Here is a 23,019-nt window from a genome sequence, read left to right as displayed (position 1 = left end):
TGAACATGTTTTATGGAAAGATTTCATTGAATCACAAATTTAGTCAACATTAAAAATTACTGTGAGATCAAAAGTTGATTTAACTATTTTAAAATATGATAGTATATGCTGTTTTTAAGAACCATGAATTATTGACTATATTTTGTTATATTAGATATTGAAAATCAATATAAAACATTTTAATAATATATCATTAAGTATCATATAAAATAGACTTCTTCTGTAGATATATTTTCCCTTGTTCTTTTCCACTAAATACAACTAAAATCCCTTGATATTAAATATAAGACAATCATACATAAACTCTGAAACATGGAGAGAAGGCAGACAGGCGAGGAAACTTGGACTCCAAGGAACAACACATTGGTAAGGTCCATACATATCTTTTTTTTTAAGTTTTTTAAATTTATTTTTATTTTGCAATTACAGTGGACCTCTGTTTCTTTTTTGCTTCTCATATCTTAGACATATTGTTGGGAAAGACAGTATTCTGGAAACCACAGACAGCACAGTCAAAAAAGCCCCAAGAAAGTTTTCTCGTTTTGGTCAAAACACCACGAAAAAGCCAGTGTAGATTTAGAACACAAAAGTTTCAGTCAATAACTACTGTATTCTAGTCAAACACAAAGCTATTCATGTCACATAAGGCTCCCAAGATTTCCATGACTGCCAGCTCTTCTGCAGGTATTACAACCTCCACTTTCTCCACTAAGTTGGTCAGAGAAGGCTAAGGAGGCAGACAGAACTTAGCTGGTAACAAACTTTGTCCCCTCTGTGTGATCAGTGGAGACTGCATGGGGAGCCTGCATTTCTAGACCCAACTGGCAGTAATGAGGTTAGATTACACAATGTGAAATATAAAACAATTTAAAATTTTAGACAAGCCATTGGAGAAATTCTTTGGGATATCAGATTAGGCAGAAATTTCATAGATCTGATACCAAAAACTCAACCTAGAAAATAAAAAATATATTTAAATTGGACTTTATTAAAATTTAAAACTTGCTCTGTGAAATAATCTGTTGAGGGTAAAATACCAGCTAAACAGTAGGAGAAAATTATTTGTAAACTACATGTTTGTAAAAGAAGTGGTATGTAGAATACATAAACAATACTCCAAACACAACAGCAAAAAAAAAAAAAAAGTCTGATTAGAAAAATTGGCAAAAACATTTCACAGATGAGAGCATCTGGGTGGCGAATAACCAATCAATGATATCTCCAGAAATATTTGTTCTTAAGGAAATATGAATTATAATGAAAATAAAATATAACTGCACATCTATCAGAATGTCTAAAATTAGTGACAAAACCAAATGCTGAAAACAGTTCAGAGAAACTGTGTTACCACTCATGTATTGCTGGTGAAAATGTTAAATGGTTCAGACACTTTAGATAAAAACATAGATGTATTTTGAAAAGCAAAATGTAGATTTATCATCTGATCCAGGAATTTTAAACTTGAGTACTTATCCTAGAGAAATAAAAACTTATTCACACCAAAACTCTTACAGGAATGTGTAAGTCAGATTTATTTGTAAGTGCCAGAACCTGGAAATAATCTTCTCTACAACAATGTGTGAATGGTTAAACAAACTTGGGACATTTGTAACATGGAATACTACTCAATAATAAAATAAACAAAATCTTGACATGCACAATGACTTGGTAGATTCCATAAGAATTATGCTTAGTGGAAAGTCAATCTCAAAACATTGCATACTCTAGGATTCAACTTATATAACATTATTGAAATAACAAAACTTAAAAAAAAAAAGAACACTAGGTTGCTTAGTGGTTGGCAGTGTTCGAGAATTTAGGAGGGAAGTTCCAGTTTAACGTATTAACACAGAAGGATCATGATCTTACATCTTCTCACAGTCACGATGAATCTGAAGCTAAATATAGAGCCACTTCCTCTGAAAAAAAAATGTAAAAGATGTCTGAGCAACTCCTACACATATGACAAATGAGAGAAGGCCCACAACCAAGTGTGTAGGTGAGACTGGAACACAATCTCACCAGAAATCCACCTCCCCACCCCCATGTCACAACCCAGAGATGAAAGGAAACACAGGCCCCGAAACTTCTCCATGAGGAACAAAGGGTTTGAACCCTACATTGGGCACCCCGACTTTTAAGGCCTTCACCTGAGAGAGGAGCCCTCAAAACCAGTGGAGGAGGGCTCATGTCCCGGAGACTTACAAGGCTCATTCAAATGAAGACACAGTTCTTAATGGGCTTGCCCATGGGCCCACGTCTGCCAGGGCTCAGCTCTGAAGAAGCCAATGGAAAGGTGCCCGAACTTTGTGAGGTAAGTTCATTTACTGGTCTAGAAGCATCAGCCTGCAGGGAGAAATCTAGTTTGGCACACATCTAGATGTCTGCTGGCTGGAGGGCTCTCTCCACATATCTCCATCAAATGAATGACATTATCCTTGTGCCCTTCCTCAGCCTCCTCCAGATCTCCAACTTCTCTCCTAGAGAAACCCTGATTTTTGCAGCTGCTTCCCAGGTGATACCCTTTGATAGCCTGGTTTAGGCAGCACGTGTGTTGTCCTATAATTTTTAACTATTTAGCAAAAGGATAAGTTAATTTCAGTTGATGAACTGGGGACAAGTTTTGCAGAATTATTTACTTTTAAGCATTTATTTATATGAAATTATTTTTTATTGATTTGAGAGAGATATATATTTGTTGTTTCACTTATTTATGCATTTATTGGTTGCTTCTTGTATGTGCTCTGACCAAAGATTGAACCCACAAACTTTTATCTGGACAATGCTCTCTAACCAACTGAGCTACCCAGCTAGGACCTGAAAGTGTTTCTTAACTGCAAAATGTTAAGTGGGCATGAACACATGACTTTAACCCAATTTTTATCCTGCTTTAATCAACTGATGAAAAGCCTCATTGTGGAACAAAAAAAGAAACAAACATGGCCAAAAATTTAATTACCAGAAATGATTGTATTTCTATACCTGTGCTGTTATTTAAATACATATAGCTAGCATATGATATTTTATAAATACATTATTGATTTAAATTTTCTTTTGATAAACAGACAGATGTTCACAAAAAAGATACTGCAGCTATTTTATAGAAAACAGAAGAAAGTAACTATTACAAAGGAGTTGAGAAAGTTATCCTTCATCAGCCTAATAGTTCATGGGCTTTTAATCTTTGTCTCTTATGATAGCTTTGCCAGAATGATGAATCAACAGGAGAGAGTTCATTCTTCTCCCAGTTTATTTGAAACAACCTTGTAAGTTGACTATGAAGTAAAAAAAAAATTGAGTGAATTCAGCTAGTCCTGTGCACAGTAACTTCAGTATTATTTACAGCAGGATCTATAAACATATAAATCCTAACTTAAAAAAACAAAAACATCATAAACAAAAGCAGTCTCAATGATACTCTCAGAAATATGCACATTAAAATGATACTTTCTTTCTAATTGTGACAGAAAGTATCAGGGATGTAATAGATTCAAAGCTAATGGAGAGTTAATGTAGATATCAAAAATTAATTCAGTCATTATTTTGCCTACTGTGATTTTTTAAAACTTGGATTTATAAAAATTGGAAAGTTAAAAACAGGTTGCTGAATTTAAAAGCATGGATTTGTAGGGATATCAATAGATTGAAATATAATCCATATTGTTTTTCTAAATACAAAATATTTAAAATCTGTTTACAATTCTACTTTAAAATAATACATATCAGTTTTCCTTTATATTTTTTGATTCCTCCAAATAAGATGTACTCTATTTTCTCTTTCATCTCCAATTTGCCATTTAATCAGAATAGTCTACACTTTTATGTTTCCTTTCCCCAGAATTCCATGTATTAAGTCAATGCTTTCTAAATCTCTGTTCACCAACAGCTCCTAAAAGGTTTGTTAAAAATTCATGTTCCCAAGCACCCCAATGTGTATCCTGAATCAAAATCATAGTAATTGAACCTGAAAATCTGAATTATTAAAGGAATTTTTCTAGGTTACAAAGTAAATGTGGAAATACAGACCAAAGACTAAACTTTCAATAGGAGCCATTTCTGTGTGCTGCTGGTCTGCTTGTGAAAAGACCACGTGGGAGGAAAGATGCATGTGGCAGGGTCTCAACTCCCAGTCTTCATGGAAACTGTTTTTCATCCCCTTCGTGTGCTTTAGTGAAGTGTGTGATCATAGAGGTTTCTCCTTTCCTGAAGACCTTTCTTTTATCGTCTTGCCTTTGAGAATTTCTTTTGAACAAAAAATAATGGGCAGAAATAGCCCATGTACATGAAGTGAGAGCTCTGGGGCACATCTGGGACGGGAGCGCTCATGCACATTCAGACACCAGATTTTGCAGATATTGACTTTGGTTATTTTTCCTTTACTTAAGTTATCTGGGAATTTAGACTTAGCTTTCACTTACTTTCACTTTCACCTTAGAGGCCCCAGTCCACATTAACAGGTTTTTATAGTCATACATCCAACCATCACTAGTTCAGGACCTGCCTACTCCTGGACACAGTGTTTGAGTAAGTTTCAGATATCACTATTAATAGAAATTTCAACCTTCAGTTTACCTGTGTATCTCCAAAGAACTCATCCAATCCCCAACACCCAATTTTTTTCCTGAAAAGGATGTAGTTATGTAATCCTCAAATATGTAAGATCTATGCTCTCATAGCTTTTAGGTAATCTAAACTACTCCCTTTAATGGACCTCAAATTTAAAATGTCCAGAGATTTTCTCAGAGTTGTGTCCTGTGCCAACCTGTCTCACCCCCAACTTGACAAATTCTCCTCACTCTTTTTGAGATGCACACATTCATACACAGAGATGACAGAGATAGTTTCCACATCCTGTGGGGCTGAAGAATATGGAGAAGAAAAACTATTAGGTGCAAAAGCATATAGATTCAGTTTTCCCCTGTAAATCTATGGCAGAAAGATCACACATATACATGCATGTGTATGCCAATGAAGATTTTCTCAATAATGTACTCCTGCACTCTATCTTTCTAATGTGTGCTAATTGCAAGTCTTGGCACAGATCAAGGACTGAAATTCTAAGACATGCTTATCATAGTCCACAAAAGTAAAAAATATAACATGACAGAGCTATAGCAAGCTAAGAACTAGGCAATTTAGTGTGGGCATCATTCCACATTCTGTCAGCACAAACTTTCTCTCCTCACACTCCTTTGAAGACAAGTCACACATTCCTACTTCTTCACTCATCTATTTCAGTACTCAGTTCCAGCTGCCTCACTATTCACTATTATTTCCTGCTAGGAGAAGATAGATTAATAGGTGCTGACATTCCAGAATATACACATTTTAAATGGAGACGCTTTAAGGACATGTGTGGGTTCGGGGTTTGGCAAAAAGCCAAACCAAACAACTTCATAGATAATGTACTTTCCCCACCCACTTTTTGCAGTATGGTAGTTTCTTCTTTGAGCATGAGTGTGCTCTCTTACATGTTCATCTGATCCCTCACTAGCATCTAATACAAAAAGTATCTTCACTTTCATGCTCATGAGACTGTGAACCTGTCAAATTTTGCCATGATCTGACTGTTAAAGGAATGGCTATTATGTAAGCAATGAATACAGATCCTGGTACTGACACTGGTTGGGATCAAACAGATGAAACATGTCTGTTACATTAAGACTCTGTTCTGCTAAGGATAGAAAATTCATCCCATTTGTCCAATGTACAACTGAATTTATTTGTTCAAATAACTGAGATTTATATGGGTATCTACCTTTGTGCTTAGCTTTTTCTAATTTATGTAATCAGAAATTAGTTTTGTTCCATTTTTTCATTACTTTTACAAATTGCCTTTATTCTAGGATTCTATGGGTCATTTTTTGTAGCTATAGGTGCACATTCTAACAAGTTTATTTTATGCAAAAAGGTAAAAAGCCTCTTTTTTAAAAGACCAAGCTAAAATCTAATGTAGGTCTTACTGTCATCCATTAGGTCAAACGCTCATGCCTGACTGATCTCCCGTACCAAAGGAAATAATGTTCTGTTTCTTTTATCAAGCCCATGGTCCTTGCCAATTTTTGAAGTTTGGAATTTGAGTCAACTATACATAAAACTCATAAAGTAACTACGAAGGATGAGTTGGTAAGCACAGAAGAATCCACATACTGTTTACTAGGGAAAGAGTGATTGAATGTCAAACAGAAAAATTAATAGCCTCCATACTAGCACTAGTCCAGATTCATCCATGGCAATTTTATTAATCTTGGACCCATTCCTATTGTAATTGCAATCTGTCCCATAATTCTCCTCAACACACTCTCCAGGAAACCACTAGCAGTTCAACAGAGCAAACTATGTGACACCCTTTGTTCTGCTACACATGATAATATAATTTATGACTGTGAATAAAGCTCCAAATATGTGTTGATACACATAGATACACATCTTCAAGTGTATCTAAATCCTTCTTAAGTCTACTTATACATTTTTTACTTTTTCCCCTATTAGGATAATTAGTTATCTTCATGCCTCTATTTCTAGAGGCATGTCAAGTAGTTTAGTCTCTTCACTTTTACACCTGCTCTTAGATCTTCAGTTTAAGATTGAATTTTCAGTGAGCTAATAGAAGCATTCAGATGTTAAAGAGCCAAGTGTCAGAAAGATACAGGCAAAAACAGAAACTTAATTTTCATCTCCAATGATATGTGACTAATAATAAAAAAGGCCAAGTTACATGTGTTTAGCTACAAATGTAACAGGAAAAAATTATCTCACATGATAGAAAATGATTTCTGAATATTTGAATTGTTACACACCTCATATTATCATGTACATCCATGTAATTTAACTTTTTAACTTCAATAAAAAGTGTCATCTACTCACTTAGAAGAATATATTTGAAAATTTAAATTTCTGTACTTTATTCCAAATGAAGGAGGTATGCATACATCTCTATTATCATTTAAACACATCATTATTTTATTAAACATCACATTTTGCTCCAAAACCATAAAAGTTGACTTATTGGAATACATTCCAAATAAAATTCACATCAAATAAATTATGTTAGTAGTAGTAGAAAAAATTATAAAATGACCAATTTCTTTTACAAGCTTCTGATTATATAAGTTCTTGGGTAATGTGTGTGTGCACGTGCATGTGTACAGTATGTATATACAGAGAACACAAGGGAAAAATGTATTAGCTAGATTTCTTAGAAATTTGTAAGTGATATATGAAGTAATTGTGACAAGAATCATTTTATGGTAATGTTTGGCATTAAGTGCTACTAGTAATAAATATAAATATATTGTGAATCTCTCATAAAATGTTATGACTTGTTTTTGAAGGTTACAGTTAGTTTTTTTACATATCTTTATACTGGGGCTTGTTAGTGTTATCTAATTAGTTGACTATACTTAACTACATACAGGGCTGGGCAGAAATAGGTTTGCAGTTCTGAGTACATGAAATATAGTTTATTTTTGCATTATTTATTTATTAAATATTGTATTATTTATTTGTATTATTATTTTATATCTTACTTATGATTTTTCTTTTAAGTAATGATGAATGGCAATTTAACCTACTTTTTCCCACCCCTGTATATAATCATGTACCTCAGTAATATCACTTGTTTATTAAAATTGCCTATCACTTTCAGGTTAGAAACCACAGTATAACAGCTATCAAACAATCAACAGTTTAATACTTAACATTAGTAAATACAGAAAAGATTATTATATTTCCTTCAGACAACAGACTATTACTCTTTTTAATTATATTGTTTAAAGTAGTAAGTATCCAGGTCCTGGCTGGGTAGCTCAGTCAGGTAGACTGTCAGCCCAATATGCCAAGGTTGTGGACATATGTTGTCGGCATATATAAGAATCAACCAATAAATGCATAAATATTTGGAAGAATAAATCAGTGTCTTTCTCTCTCTCCTTTTCTCTCTTTCTCTAAAATCAATAAATATAATTAAAAATGTTAAGTTGTAAGCATCCAAATGACAAATACAGAATTTGATTTCTGTTTAAAAGTGCCAGCTTCTTTCTGATGTCTCCAGACAAAAATCAGTAACTCCAACATCTGTATTCCTGGAACAATTTAAACAGTTTATACAGGGATCTCATAAGATATTTATTAGATTTATGGTAAATGTACAAATTTATGTGTGTATTCACCCAATATCTTTTTTCACAATTTTTAATTATATTTTTCTATTACCATTTAGTCCCCTTACACCCTCCACCACCTTGCAACCACCACACTGCTGTCCATGTCCGTGAGTCCTTTATCCTTTTTGCTCAACCCCTCCACACTCTAACTCCCCCCCCTCCAATAGCTGTCAGCCTGCTCTCTATCTATGAGCCTGTTCCTGTTTGGCTTGTTAGTTCAGTTTCCCTTTTATCCTTTTCTTTATTCGCAGTATGATTCAGGTCATAACAGATGTTCAAATAACATTATTCACTTGATTTGAAATTTAAAAATAGGGTGTTTTGTACACATATGACAATAAATAGGGTTGTAAACAAAAACATCCCAAATAAAGCTGAATGATTACAGTCAGAGTTTATACTCAAAAATGTAAATTTTTGTGCATGGCATCAAGGTCTCTGTTCTCTATGGATAAAAACTTAGTATTAGCTTTCACTATTTCACCCTCTTCATTCATTCCCAGTAGGTCACTAAATTCTGTTCTACTTTCCTTTATAACAGTTGCCAAATTTGGCCTTTTCAAGCACCTGATTTTTTTTTTTTTTCTGGCTCCCTGATTTAATATCAATTATACCACATTAGCTTGGTTTTATCTAAATGTTTTCTACAAACTTTTATGACCACATACTACTGTTATTAAATGTTTCATTGATCAACTATTTCATATGTGTATATTTATTTATAAAATGTAAGCATGTGTTAATATGTAAAACATTCAAAAGAAAGGTAATTATTAAAAATATGAATATAAAATAAATATAACACATTTTTTCTGCATCTTAATTAATTGAAATATGCAACTCATGGGGATATTACATAGTTTACAAGGTAAAAGATTAAATAAGTAATTTCATGGTTTCTTTTCCTGCCAACCTCCTGTGCATTTAGCTCTCGATATCTTTATTAAATTATTTTCATTTTTATTTATTTTTATTACCATTTATCCCCTTTATACTTCCCTTTTCACTGCAATAACTACACTGTTGTCTATGTACACGAGTCCCTTTTTCTTTTTGCTTGATCCCTGAACCCCCAACCCGCACCCCCATAGCTATTAGCCTGCTCTCTATGGGTTTGTCTCTATTTTGCTTGTTACTTTAGTTTATTCATTAGATTCTACATAAAAGTGAAATCACATAGTATTTCTCTTTCTTTGGTTGGCTTATTTCACTTAGTAAAATGTTCCCCAGGTCCATCCATGCTGTCACAAAGGGTAAAATTTTCTTCCTTTTTACGGCTGAGTAGTATTCCACTATATACCAAATAATGGAAGCAGCCCAAGTGTCCATTGGTAGGTGAGTCGGTATCGTCTGAAAACACTATTTTCCGCATGATGATGTACTGACCAGAAATCTGTAATGGTTAAGCTTAATTTAGATTCAACAGTGTATCCATTTAAACATTTCTATATCTAAGTCCTTCTTTGTTAATCAAAATCTATTTACTGCTCCATACTCCCAAGCAACACACATATTACTTCTATGTTACTCAACTCCTCTATTTACTACACTGGGTAACACTATTTTTATTGATCTGATCCTTGTTTTTGACTAACTTTTGGCATCTAAATCCAAAAATTACCCAGTTATTCTCTATCACATCAACTTTTTAAGGTACAGGATACCCTCCCTTTGTCCCACAAATCATACAAAATGTACACACAAAGGAAAATAAAGAAAATAAATTACCTGAATATATTGTTTATTTAGAGTTATTTTATTCATATAAAGGCTGTATACTGTTACTGTAAGTCAAATTGTGTACAAATAGTAAAGTTTTGCTACCAGACATATGTATTAAAGTATTTTATCTTTTCAAATGACAGACAGGAAATGCCAAAATGAGATATTTGAAACAGTCTCCTTCAGTTGGCAAAGCTTTAACAAATTGCTTCATGAGACCCAGTTTTATGGGCAGAGGTGGGAATATAATGTTCTTTCTGTCAATAAGTGACTCATGTAGAATGTTTGGATCACCAGGTTTGAGGTCGGATTTTGAAAGCCAATTTGACTCCACCCAAAGCTTCTCACAAGCTCTGCTGTCCCACATACACAGAAAACAGGGATACTTGGTGTATCTGCATTGCTGACTAAGAAGGAAGTGGATCATTTTAAGGTCAACACAGATGATCCAATTGTGCTTGTGATATTGCAACAGATCAGTGACTCTTTATGTCTTCATATTCTTCATAAAAACTGAATGGCCAATTGGGACTGCACCAAATAAATTGCCCTTGTGGAGAAGGACACATTACAAGCTCCACTTTGAGCTATCGATGAACAGTCACCATTCAGTTGCATTATAGATTGAAATTCCCAATTTCTCCATTAAACCATATATGTTATGGCAATACACAAAGCCACCATCACTTCAAAAGTACGGCAGAAATGCACTTTCTCTTAATCAAAATTAGGGTACCTTCGCTCCTTTTTCAAGCAAGTTTTTCTCATGCAGTTTTGATGCTAAGAGTTCTAAAGCATTTTTGGATAGTCCCAAATCTCATGCCAAATAATTCAACTCATGCTGATCAAATCCCTCATGAACTGAGTCATCTTCAATTTCAAAATCTTCATTGTTGCTGCCACTTAGTTCTTCACCATACTCCTGTTTTTCAAAAGAGGGTAGTTCAGTGAAAACTGGCACCGGCATTTCAGCTGAATGAGGCACTGGGCATATAGCTGATGGTGAACTGGGATACCCTATTTTATATTTGTTTTTCTTGTTCTATTCTGACATTTTCACTATACAAAAGTAATAGTCACTTGAATGATCTCTGGGCTCTCACCAAACCATAGGTATACCAAATGGCAATTTATCATGTGTTCCCTTCATCCACATTCATAAGCTCTTCACACACTGCTTGCACACCTTGTGGGGGGGCCCAAGACTTATTTGATCACCAAGTTTTACTTTAAAATATGCAAAATTGGCTTGCCTGACAAATGTGCTAATGTTTGTCCTTTGACTGGAAATGGTGAAACTGCCACAGATATTTCAAAATGAATCAGGGTTGTTTAGGCACTTACAATGAAAAATAGCAGAGGCAGACATGATCTGAAGGGAAGAAAATGAGAATGTATGTAAATAAAAAAATAAATTCTGCTAACTCCTTGTATACAGGCAAGAACTCAGATACACTTCGTAATATGATTCACTATATAGAGCGGCACACAACCTATCACCACACTGTCTCATGTGTAACTGAATAGCCTAGACAAGTAAGAACCTGTCGCTGGTCTCCAAGGTCATCCCCCACCCCTCCCCACTTGAGGGAGGTTTGCTCTCATCCAATAGGAGAGCAATAGTGCTTCCCTCAATCCAGGCTCAATATGGCCTAGAGGGGTCACATTAAGATAAGTTGTACAGAAAATCTTGAGGTGATAGAAGAAAGCTAACTGCAGTTTTGAAATCAGCATGCCTATTTAAGTCTAAAACAGCTGAAAAATTGAACTCAACAGGAATTATATTAAAAATTATTCCCCTGTGTTATCTTTCTTATATGGTTTGCCTATTTTCTCCACTGTACTTTACCAATACCATTTATTTTGTCTATGTCAAAATGCTCACACCAGCCCTAACCCAACCCTGTACCATATACTCTTCTCATCAGTTATATCATTCTCAAAGCCCCATTTCAGAAACAGTTGTTCAATGAAATTTTCCTCAGGTAAGTTGATTCAATTCAACCATGCATTTAAAATAAGGGTACTTTAAGGATATATTCTATCATAGACGGATGCATCCTTAATTCTGTTTCATAAATACATCTACCAGAGTTAAACAACTGTCAATCATTTAATAATACACACAAACACACATGCACAATTTAACCTGTAAGTTTCAGATAGCAGTGGTGTCAGAGTAAGAGTATGTCTATTATAATTAACTTCTAGATCAATGAACTTACAGACAGATCTTTCATAAATATTTATTCTTAATGGTGAAATTTAATTTCCTAAGATACATCCTTGTTTCTAACTTCATTACAAGTCTAGTAGGGTCTTACACAAGGATCCTCAAACTAGTATGTTCTCTGTAAATTTAGGTGCCAGTCAAGTTTCTCATTGTAGAGTAAACAAATAATTCTATAATTTTTGGCCATCAGATCACTTGTATACAGCCAAATGTTGGTAGCTGGGAGTATTTTAATGCTTTGTTGGGACTCTGTACTTTCTGAAATACTCATAGACAGTTTGATATCTGAAAGTAACCCCAGTATATGTTTTTGTAGTGTTTTGTGGAAAATTACAGAATTAGCTAAAATTTTATTTTGAATATCAATGACAATAAGAAAAGGCCAAATCTTTTTAGTATTAACACACATAACCTTATTCTGGATTTTAATGAATAATTTTATATCAAGTTGAAATGGATAAAAATAGAGAAACCAGATTCTTCTGATTTATAATTACACATAGAAAAGGTACCTTTTTTTGTTTGTTTGTTTTTCTGAATTTTCTTCTTCCCATGAACATTATGCCAGTTGGCATGATTTCCCAAATTTTATTTTTAAAGAAGTGGTGTCACTGGAAAACATAACTATTAGTCTGCCTGCCTTTAAAAATAGGACAAGAAAATAACACTTTAGAAATGTGTAAAGCATTTTGTTAAATAATTCCTTTTGCTAATGTCACCAATATGCCTAATCAAGTGTCAACACATAAGAACCTCTTCTTCTGTTTTAGAACTTTCTGAAAGTTTCTAGGATATTAACCTCTTAGCAAGGCTTTTAAGCACACTTGTTCAACATAGGCGTCCCTCCAGGAGTCACTCTGATGTCCTTTGTCTTCAGTCAAACCTTTACTTGGCTGCTTTTATTGAAATGATCATTGATTTCCAGTTGGAATCTCAGATTTGGCCTTTTAACAGGACACTATCTTTATTTTTGCTCTTAGAATTATTTATTTATTCATTTAAAATTTTAAACTTTTAGCCAACATCAGAAAACTTCCGTTTGCAGGAGCATCTTGAATCTTGGCCTGTAAAGTGATCATTCGGTCTCTGCTCATTGAAGAGGGGAGTTAGGCTTTAATCCAGAGAGTTTTCATTAAGTCGATTAATGATAAACATAATTTTAAAAACTTCCTATTACTGTTTTCTTCATTTTAGTAGTTTATTTTCTGCATTGTAAACAAAAGTGTGACACATTCTAAGCCTATTAGTTTTCAAGTGCTAGTTGATGATATTACAGTTCAGTAGTTCCCATACTGAGACTAAGACCACATTGAAGGGGTCAGTGAGGTTAAATATCTGTATCATAATTGTATGGAGATAATATTTTCTATTTTTATTCTCATTCTTTTACAACTGTACAAGTTTTCCAAAGGCTAAATAATATATAATATTACAACAGATTGAATAGAAAATTTTACATGATAATAGAATATTAAAGGAATATCAAACAATACCATTCTGTTTACTAAATTTCACATTTTGATGAATATATAAAAAAACTGTGGTACATTTACACAATGGAATACTATGCAGTCATAAAAAAACCTTACCTTTTGTGACAGTTTGAAAATACCTAAAGATTATTAGGTTAAGTTAAATAAGCCAGTCAAAGAAAGACAAATACCATATGACCTCACTTATATGTGGAACTTAGTGAACAAAATAAAGTGATAAACAAGATAGAAACAAAGGCATAGAGGCATGGATACATGAAACAGATGGGCAGCTGTCAGAAGGGAGAGGGGAAGGGGGGAACTGGATGAAAGAAGCTGAAGGAATTAGCCAAAGAACATATATGTATAACCTATAGACACAGACGATAGTGTGGTGATGATCTGAGGGAAAACAGTTGGGGCTGGGGGAAAGTAGGCAAAAGGGGGGCAAATGGGCACATCTGTAATAGTGTCAACAATAAAAATAATGTTAAAAATAAATAAAATATATTTTATAAAAATTGTATGTATGTTAATATGTAATAAACATGTTATTAAAAGAAGTATTATAAATTATCAATATTTTTAAATTTTCTGGTTCTAATTTTGATTACAGTAAATAACAATAGATATAGCACATATAAACAAATGATGTTGGGTTCTCAATCATTTTAAAAATTGTAAAAGTGTTCTGAAAACAACATTTTAGCCCTGTTTTTCTTGTCTGTAAATAATCTTAATTACATCCCAAGTTGATATATACATCTATTAATCAATATTTATTCATTGAAAATAAATTAACATTTATTTCTTGAAAATGACTAGTGTTCGGTTTGACATATAACCCAGGAATCTAATTGTAGCTTAGATCTTTGCCCCAGAAAATTACAATGCATTAGTAACAGAGTATACATTATAGTTTAATAAAAAAAGAGTGGCATGAAAATCAGGATAGGTGTATAATCTTCGAAGATTCTACTGGAAAAGAGGTGATAAAGAAGACTTAGAATTTAAAACTTACCTTTGATATCATCTGTGTGAGCAAAGTCAACCTACATAACTACCTCTAGTTCTTTGGATTGAAGACATCTAGGACTGCATAGTTATTCATAAGTAAGTCTGTTGTACTTTGCTTAATTTATTGCTTTATTTAGAAACATGCTCATTTAGGAGCCTGCTGATTGAGGTGACTCATACTTGTTTTCAGAGTATAGCAAAACTGCTATTTAAAACTCAATTTTATTTATTTTATTTCTATGCCAGCATCTAAATAAAGCAGTCAAGAATCAACTTCTTATAAATTTGTTAATCTATTTCCTGACAGTCTCATCCTGGAGCTCAGTTCCTGGACTGGGAGAATCCTAGGCCAGTGTAGGTGTTCAGTCTTATACATGTCATTATTATTCTAGGAATGTTTCTTATAAACCTAAATTCTCATGTGAATAAGGTACTGGACATTTGTGAGAAATTTGCATGAGTCCGTTTTTAAATCTCAGTAATGCAGCAAGTAAGAGCTGAAAATATTATGGTGAAAAAAGTTTAAAGTTAGATAAAAACGCATATACATAACATGGCTATGATTCAATATGATTTATGTGCAAGGAAATTCAAAAGCAGTAATGAGAATTGTTTAGAAAGACAAAGTAGGTCTGTGGCATTGATGGAAATTAAGTTTGTATTTTAAAGAAATGCAGTTCTGGAAGGATTTCATCAAACTTAGAGCTCAATGCTTTGGGTTGAATATATATGAGAATTAGATTATTTTAGGTGAAATTCTCAGGTTTGTCATGTTTACAAGTTCAAATAATATGATCACACATTATTTATTATGGCTATTTCCTTCTTTCCTTTCTTCCTTCCTTCTTTTCTTGTTTCTCACCCTTCCTCCCTGCCTCCTTCCCTCTTCTCTCATTTTAAAAAAATTCTCACACTGGTTTGCAGAATTGAATTAACCATAATCTTTTCTGCATGAAATAATTTCATTATTTGTTCATGAAAACTTCATTCTCTTTTTCCCTTCCTACCTTCAATCCTTCCCTCCCCTATTCTTTCTTCCTTCTCTTTAATTATATAACATTACACTAATTTACCCTCCTCATTTTCATTTCCTCGATTTTTAAAAATCAAAATACTAACATCTACTTTGTTGAAGTGCTATGAATATTTTGCTGGCTAAGTGAAAATTTACTTACTGGATTCTTGTGAACTGCCTCATGTGACTGGGACAAATGTCAGAGCCAGCAGATTTGGGTGTTGTGAATGACATTACCATTCTCTATGCCACCTTTGCAGTGGGTCACTGGTCTTTCTTTGATCAGGCTTTAATAGCCGATTTGCTTAAGTAATTTTAAATTTAATAGCAAAACAATTATCTTTGGGGAAAGATGGCTAAAATAAAATTTGGAATAGGAATATATAATTTTTTGCCCACCTAGACATCTGTTTCCCATTAACCACATATTATGTCTATGATATAAAGCAGTCCCTTAATACAGTTCTCTAAATTATCACAAAATTCAAATTATCATGGCCTGCATTATTATTATAACTACATAGATTATCTATATATAATGGGGAAATCAACATAAAGATATAATGAATATTATATGTGTTGCAATGGGGGCTTATCATGACCAAAAACCCCTTTTGATTATTATTTTTTTGTTCTTGAAATGTATCCAGGTATGCTTTTTCATCATGTTATTTAATATTTTGTGGGGACTTTAAAAAATTAACTTCAGAGTTTATGAGTATACAGGTTACAATCTGATGTGACTCGCACTCTCCCCCTGGCACTGGTCCAGGAGCTGGTATGAGCGTCATTGCCAGACCCCAAAGTGCCATCGTCACGTCTCCCTTCTCCTGACTGAGCCAGCAGCGGCAAGCTGTGTAGGCAGTGACGCTGAGAATAGCCGCCCTTATCCTCAAGCCCCAGGGAGGTGTGAACAAGGTAGGGTGCTTTCACTGAGCACACATGCCCATACACACCTTCTATTCAAGTGGTTATTATTCACCTACTTGGACAAGATTAGAAATGAAATTTGAAATGCAAAAACACCTGAAAATGCTTTTATTGTATATAAATTCATTTGGAAATGTTCAGTAATAGCAAGTCTCTAAGACATATCAGATATGTAGATAATGTGACTAGGGATAATGTGACTAGGGATGGGAAAAAGAATTGTTTGCATATGAGACAGAGGACTTTGTGGTGTGAGGGACATGTTATAAAACTTGCCATGATGGTGACTGTAGACCTGAATACATTTACTAAAACTAATTAAATCACACACTTAGTTTGGGTGAATTTAATGGCTTATAAATTATTTCTTTTTTTGGATACTTGGATGAAGATTTATTATTATATAAAAGTGATTATATCTATTTCTCTGTGTTGTTGTTTTTAAATTAAATTTATTTGCATGCCTTTGGTTAATAACATTACATAGGATTAAAATGTACAATTCTATGATATATAATATGTATATTGCATTGTATGCTCAGCATCCAAAGGCAAACCTTTTGTCACCATATATTTGACTCCTTTTACCTTTTATTACCCACCTCCTCTTTTCTCTCTGGTAACCACCATACAGTTATCTGTGTCTACAAGTTTTTGTTTGTTTTTCTTTTTTGTTCATTTGTTGTTTTCAGTTTTATATCCCTCATATGAGTGAAATCATATGGTTCTTGACTTTTTCTGACATTTCATTTAGCATGATATCCTCAAGATCTATCTATGTTGTTGCAAATGGCAGTTTTTCATCTTTTCTTATGGCTGAGTAGTATTCCTTTGTGTACCCGTAACACATCTTCATTAAGGACCCTTCATTCACTGCTGGTGTGAATGTAAACTGGTACAGCAACAATGAAAAACAATATGGATGTTCCTAAAAAAATTAAGACTAGAGAAACATATGACCCAGTAACCGCTCTTCTGGGTGTCTACTTGAAAAACTGGAAAACATTTATTTCTCAAGATGTAAGTACCCCTGTTTATAGCAGCATTATTCAGTGACCAAGACTTAGAAACAAGAAAAGTGCACTTTGATAAATTGATAAATTATTTCAATAAGCAATATAAATAACTGGAAGACTCATGCATTAAAAAAAAAACTTTTTAAAGCAAATAGTCTCAGAAATATGAATTAAAAATATAGTATCCTGGAAAAATATTTTAAATATGTTATAAAAATGGTAAGTATCCTTAGTATATAAAGTTAATAAAACATATGTGATAGCCAATATATAAATATATGTAGAGGTGATATCCAAACAGTTATCTTATAGATCCAAGGAAATAAGAAACTTCAAACATTGTTCTATGTCACTTTTTTCTCTTCTCTATATTTTAGCCTGGAAATAAACATGAATTGAAGTTAGTAAACTACACTTAATAAATCTCTTTATGCATCAGACCATATTCTATATACTTAGGATAAAAAAAAATAGCAAAATATAAGGGGTCCATTCTCTAGAAAAAAATTACATTTACATTTCATGTGTTCTCAACAAACACAATAAATAGATAAATCAATAAAGAAAGTAATCGTAGTTATTAACTGACACTGTGAATGGAAGTCAATGGGATAATGTTACGGAAAATCACCATATGTGTTGCTTTTAAGCAGGGTGGTTAGAAAAGGCTTCAGTAGAAGTAAATATAAGAATCGAAGAACAGTGTCAAATATGGAGAAATTAGACTTCCAAAAAGAAGAAAAGTGAATGCAAAGTTCTTTAGAAACAACTGTATTTGGTAAATGTCAAGTGTCTGAAATAACTGAATAAGGGGTGAAATGAAGGAGATGATTAGGAGCAAGCATGTGAAGAGCAACACATTTATTACAAATGAGACGTTGAAAGATATTTTATTCTGAATTTTTGAAGGGAGTCAAAGAAAATTATCAAAACAGAAGTATCTTTTTATTCCATAGTCAAAAGTTCTCTCCTTTCCTTCCTTATTAATTGACACATCATTCAGTAGGCTAACATCAGGAAAGAGTTATAAAGTTCTGTTTAGCTCTTAGTCATCAGGGGCATTGACTGAAAAAGGATTTAGAATTTTTGGATGTTGGTTTTGGTATGCAAGATATATATGAGGTCTGTCTGGAAAATGTTCAGTCATTTTATGAACAATGACAACTTCACTGTATTAGTCAGTGGGGGTGGAGATGCTATTGAGTGAGCATGTGTACTGTGTGGCTGTTGTATTCAAAATGACTGAGCAAGTTGAACAATGAATCTGCATCAGATTTTGCTTTAAGCTTGAACATTCCTCCACTGAAACTATTGAGATTACTCAGAAGGCCGCGGCTATGGGCAGTTGGTGATTGGCAGCTTCATCATGATAACACATTTACTCATGTATCACACCTCATGCAGAGATTTTTGGTGAAACATCAAGTAACCCAGGTGACTCAGCTCTTCTACAGCCCAGATGTGGCACACTGAGAATTCTGGGTTTTCCCAAAACTGAAAGCACCTTTAAAAGGGGAAGATTTTCAAATGATTGATGACATTCAGGAAAATACGAAGGGGTAGCTGATGGCAATTAAAACTGTGTGAGGTCCCAAGGTGCCTACTTTGAAGGGACCTGATGTGTCATTGTTCTATGTACAATATTTCTTGTATTTTGTTTAAAAAAAATCTCTATTTTTCATATTACATGGATGGATACTTTCTGGACAGACCTTGTACATATGAAAGATATATATTCAAGATAAACACACATAAATAAGTGAGAGGATAGCCAACTTTTATAGAATGAAATATAGCTTCCTGTCTCACTCTCTGTGCTTTGTATTTTATACTAAAACTGTAATGAATTTAAATTAATTTCTATTATGCCTGCACTATGCTATTATGGGCCTGTATGGCCTTTATATTCTTGTGCTGTATGCTGAATAGATTGACTGTCCACCTTCTGCTGCTCCTAGCCAACTTCTGGCACAGTGGAGCTGCCTCCTCAATGTTGGAAAGATAAACAAAAACTGAATGAACACATAAAGAAACGATACCAGGAAATGGATAAACAGGCAATGACAAATGGCATTTCTATCTAAAAGGAAGAAAATGATCTGCAGTCTTAAGAAAACCAAACATTATAATATTATCTGCATTAATTTCCCAGAAGAGTTATTTCATTTATATGGACATAAGAAAGTTAGCAAAGTGACCTAGAAAGACAATTTTGTGCATTGGCAAAATGCGTCATAGCTCAATTACAAACTCTTCTTTTTTTCTCCCTATTTATATGCTGGATTTAATGTAAGTACACAAATTATAAATACAAATATTTTTGGGCATCAAGCGTTTGCATGTTTTTTCTCCTGATAGTTATAGCCAACAAAACTAGAAAATTTCTAAATCTTTTAAGAGAAAAAGAAAACTGTCATTACCAACTATTTAATTTTTTTAAAATTTACAATTTACTTTTAATGTTATGTTTCTTTTATTTATTTATTTATTTTGGTTTTTCAGTTACAGTTGTCCCATTTTTCCCCCATTGCTCCCCCCAAGCCAACCCACCCCTTCTCCCGCTATCATATCCCTCCCCGTTGTCCATGTCCATGAGTCATTTATACACGTTCCTTGACTAAACGCTTCCCTTACTTATCCCCCTTCGCTCCCTCCCCCTCACCCCTATTGACTGGTATTCTGCTCTTTATCCTATTTAGTTCATTTGTTTGTGTTGTCCTTTAGTTTCCTGTATTAGGTGATATCATATGGTATTTTTCTTTCTTCGCCTGGCTTATTTCACTAAGCATAATTCTCTCTAGTTCCATCCATGTTGGCACAAATGGCAGGAGTTCCTTCTTTCTCTCTGCTGCATAGTATTCCATTGTGTAAATGTACCACTGTTTTTTGATCCACTCATTTACAGATGGGCACTTAGGCTGTTTCCAGCACTTAGCTATTGTAAACAGTGCTGCTATGAACATAGGGGTTCATAAGTTCTTTTGAATTAGTGTTTTAGGATTTTTCAGATATAGTCCTAGCAGTGGAATCACTGGTTCAAAAAAGGCAGTTCCATTTTTAGTTTTTTGAGATAATTCCATACTGTTTTCCATAGTGGCTGCACCAGTCTGCGTTCCCCCCAACAATGCAGTAGGGTTCCCTTTTCTCCACATCCTCGCCAGCACTTGTTGTTTGTTGATTTGTTGATGATGGCCATTCTGACTGGTGTAAAGTGGTATCTCATTGTGGTTTTTATTTGCATCTCTCTGATGGTCAATGATGTTGAGCATTTTTTCATGTGTCTATGGACCTTCTGTATGTCCTCTTCGGAGAAGTGTTTGTTCAGGTCCTTTGCCCATTTTTTAATTGGGTTGTTTGTTTTCTTGATGTTGAGTCATATAGGCTCTTTATATATTTTAGAGATCAGTTCTCTGTCTGTGATGTCATTGGCAAATATGTTTTCCCATATGGTTGGTTTCTTTTTCATCTTTCTGATGTTTTCTTTTGCTGAGCAGAAAATCTTTAGTTGGATGTAGTCCCATTTGTTTATTTTTTTCCTTTATTTCTCTTGCCTTAGGAGATGTATCCGGGAAGATATTGTTACGTGGGATATCTGAAATTTTGCTGCCTATGTTTTCCTCTAGGACTTTTATGGTGTCATGGCTTACATTTAAGTCTTTGATCCATCTTGAGTTTAATCTCGTGTGTGGTGTAAGTTGGTGGTCTAGTTTCATTTTTTTTGCACATCCCTGTCCAGTTCTCCCAGCACCATTTGTTAAAGAAGCTCTTCTCACTTCATGTTATGTTCCTTCCTCCTTTATTAAATATTAGTTGACCATAGAGGCCTGGGTTTATTTTTGGACTCTCTATTCTGTTCCACTGATCTATATGTCTGTTCTTATGCCAGTACCAAACTGTTTTGATCACAGTGGCTTTGCAGTATTGTTTGATATCTGGTATTGTGATTTCTCCTGCTGTGTTCTTCTGTCTCAAGATTGCTTTTGCTATTCCAGGTCTTTTTTGGTTCCATATGAATTTTTGGAGTATTTGTTCTAGGTCTATGAAATATGTCATTGGCATTTTAATAGGGATTGCATTAAATCTGTAAATTGCTTTGGGTAGTATGGCCATTTTGATGATGTTGATTCTTCCCATCCAAGAACATAGTATTTGCTTCCATTTATTTGTATCTTCCTTAATTTCTTAATCCCACTTGATCGTGATGTATGATCTTTTTGATGTATTGCTGGATTTTGTTTGCCAATATTTTATTGAGGATTTTAGCATCTATGTTTATCAGTCATATTGGCCTGTAATTTTCTTTCTTTGTTGTGTCTTGACCTTATGCACCCCTATGTTCATAGCAGCCCTGTTTACAATAGCTAAGTACTGGAAACAGCCTAACAGATCTTCTTGTTCTCAGGATTCCATGACTCAGTGGCCTGTACAGCCTAAAGCCACAGGCAGAGACAAGGCCAGTTTATCTCCTGAGCCACAGGACACCTGGATGGAGGAGCATGTAAACATGTCCCTAACCAGAGATCTGAGTTCCTGCAACAACCAGCTTCTAGTTTTGTTGATCTTTTGGAGTCTTTGTTTAGTCTTTATGTCACTTAATTCTGCTCTGATCTTGATGATTTTCTTCCTTCTTCTTGCCCTAGGCTTTGTTTGTTGTTGTTGTTCTAGTTCTTGTAGCTTTAGGGTTAGATTTTTATTTGAGATTCTTTTATCCTTTTCAGATATGCCTGTATTGCTATGAACTTCCCCCTTAGGACTGCTTTTTCTGTGTCCCGTAGGTTTTGGGCTGTTGTGTGTTCATTATGAGTAGTTTATAGAAATTTCTTGATTTTTTCTTTGATGTCATTGTTAACCTATTCATTATTTAATAGCATGTTATTCATTCTCCATGAGTTTGGGTGTCTTTGATTTTTTTCTCTGAGGTTGATTTTTAGTTTCAAGGCATTGTGATCTGAAAAGATGCTTGATATGATTTCAATTTTCTTGAATTTGTTGAGGCTTGTTTTGTGTTCTATCATGTGGTCTATCTTTGAAAATGTCCCATGTGCATTTGAAAAGAATGTATATTTTGCTTCTTTGGGGTGGAAAGTTCTATATATATCAGTTAAGTCCATGTGGTTTAGTGTGTTGTTCAATGCCTGTATATCTTTGGTGTTTCTTTGCTTTGAAGATCTGTCTATTGTTGATAATGGAGTGTTAAAGTCCCCTACTATGAGTGTGTTGTTGTTAATATCCTTCTTGTGGTCTTCTAGTATTTGCTCTATATATTTGGGTGCTCCTATGTTGGGTGCATATACGTTTATCAGTGTTCTATCTTCTTGATGGATTGTTCCTTTAAGTATTATGAAATGTTCTTCTTTGTCTCTTTTTATTGCCCTTGCTTTGAAATCCATTTTGTCTGATATGAGGACTGCTACCCCAGCTTTTTTTCAGGTCCGTTTGCTTCAAATAT

Source organism: Furipterus horrens, unplaced genomic scaffold (assembly GCF_987537825.1).
Source record: "Furipterus horrens unplaced genomic scaffold, mFurHor1.1.pri manual_scaffold_4, whole genome shotgun sequence".
NCBI classification, from domain to species: domain Eukaryota; kingdom Metazoa; phylum Chordata; class Mammalia; order Chiroptera; family Furipteridae; genus Furipterus; species Furipterus horrens.
Note: the sequence above shows the minus strand (reverse complement) of the source record.